The 2,421-nt window shown below is 32.4% G+C and overlaps 1 pseudogene; it reads left to right on the plus strand.

The window, feature by feature from the left end:
* Positions 1–883: 883 nt before the first annotated feature.
* LOC124421367 lies at positions 884–1,787 on the plus strand (annotated as a pseudogene).
* The last annotated feature ends 634 nt before the right edge of the window (positions 1,788–2,421 follow it).

Here is a 2,421-nt window from a genome sequence, read left to right on the forward strand (position 1 = left end):
AATGAAAACGAGTTTTTGCGTCTTTTCCACGTGCACGGTTTGTTTTATTTTTCGTCGGGTTGTTTTCTTTATGTGCGTAAAATCGACTTTATTATAAAATGCAAAAAGCTGAAAAGTCTACTTTTAACTAAATGCAAAAGGTCGACTTTTATATAAATGCAAAAATCGAGTTTTCGTTTCAACTAAAAAACCCTACTGATTACCAAACCCAAAAAAAAAACTAAAATTTTAGTAAAAACAGTTTATTTTTTAGTTCATAATGTGGAATAATGAAAATAAAAGAATTTAAATTTCAAAGAAATTAATCCTCGTCCACACTAGGAAACTTTTGTTGAGAAAATTTTCTTAATTCTCTTTTGAAGTTTTCTTAATGTCCACACATATAAACTTGTGTTTTTTTTTTATTTTATTTGTTGTTGTACGAATGAAAAGAATAACAAAACAAGTTTTCGAGAACGGGAAATTCCTTACCGCGAGAGAAATGAGTGATATTCTTTCTTTTTCTTTCTCACGCAAAATCAAATTTTTCCTAGTGTGTACCGTCAGTTTATTTCTCATGTTTAATTATTTTAATATTTATCTTTTGACATTGTTATGAATATTTGTTTTGAGAGTTTTTTTCATAGAGATCTGCAAAGATCTGTTCACAATCACTGTTACTACATTTTAGTAGGTAAAATATACAACTTGATTGTGATTTGAACAAATATATTTTTTCTAAAATCGCACTTTCTGATCTCTCGAATTCCGTTTATATAGTATAAAATTGTAGAAAAATTAAAAACTAAACGTAGTTGCAAACTTAGCGGGCTTACAGTCGATTTTAAGCCGCCTCTGACATATTTGGTGTTAGTCTCGGCCGTCGTTAATATTTGTCGCGGAGGGCTCTGGAACAATCACAAAGTAAAACATAATTATACTTAATATTACAATGAACCCGATTACTTCCTCAAAAGAATCTCTGTCGCAGGCACTACAATGCAAAATTATACCAAATCAAGAATACCTACTACAAGGATCAATAATAGAATCTGCTGTTGATCATTTATTGCACAGGTTTATATATATAATTATTGATGCATGCAGGTATTTATAGTGTGATTTTCAGGCTTCGTGGTCTTTGTGACATTGTGTGACAATGTTGAAACGGCTCCAGAAACCTTTCATGATTTGGAAGTTTGTATGAGCATGAGGCAGCCAAATCAACAATTAAGTGTGAGAGTTCGTCGAGCACTTGATAGAGATGTGCCATATCAACTGAGATATATAGGACAACCTGAATTAGATCGATCTAGGCCAACTCTTGTACGATCAAGTATTGATGTAGGATGTACTGCAACTGTTCTTGAATTTTTAACCGAATTAGGCTGCCGTCTAGACTTCGAATATGTTAGTCAAGGATATATGTTTCGAAAAGGACGAATGAAGATAACCGTAGCAAAAGTATTTAAAATAATGCACGGAAAGCAGAATGATGGTGAACCAGTTTGTCACAGCTTTCTGGTAGAACTATCGGTTTTAGCACCAAATGGACAAGATGCAATAGGAGATGAAATGAGGATTTTTGCAGAGCAATTAAAGCCTTTAGTACAACTTGAGAAGATTGATTACAAAAGACTGGGAACATTGCCTTAATTTAATTGTTCTAAGATATACAGTGGATGATTAGATTTGTAAAACATGTTTGGTTTAAAAAAGTAAAAACTATGTTACGGCATTTTTAGTTATGAAAGTGAGGTGCATCATTTTCTCTTAGATACAATAAAGCCGTTAGTACAACTTGAAAAGATTGATTACAAAAGACTGGGGACATTGCCCTAATTTTATAATTCTAAGATATACAGTGGAAGTCATTAGATTTGTAAAACATGTTTGGTTTAAAAAAGTAAGACATATGTTACCGCATTTTTAGTAATGAATGTGAGGTGCATTATTTTCTCCTAGCTACAATAACATAATTTAAGGTCAACTTTCCCAATAAAGAGTTACTGCCTGTTCCTCTAAATGCGAACGTACATTCCATCTCATTCTATATTAAAATAACAATTTTTCGAATTTATTTGTTGTTTTCTATATAAAACTAGAAAATACTTGTTCGTTCGCACTTAGAGGAACACGAACTTAACTCGGACAAGTAGTCAATGCATCCGAAGCAGACAATGATTTCCACTAACGTCAAACGATCTGTTTGGCTCTAATACGCCTTTTGCCAAGGATGTATTATTTGTAAACGAGGTTGAAGATAATCGTCACTTTAGTGTCCCCTTTGTAGGAAAGAAAGTGTAAACCTTAAAAACAAACTGTATATTTATGTCAGTCTCTTCGTTATTGAGCTGCTCACGCTTATGTTAACAATCTCTAGAAAGAAGAGAGGAGAATATTTTTAAATATCTTTATAAGCAAAGTCCCTGCCAACAATTT

Source organism: Lucilia cuprina, chromosome X (assembly GCF_022045245.1).
Source record: "Lucilia cuprina isolate Lc7/37 chromosome X, ASM2204524v1, whole genome shotgun sequence".
Taxonomy (NCBI): Eukaryota; Metazoa; Arthropoda; class Insecta; order Diptera; family Calliphoridae; genus Lucilia; species Lucilia cuprina.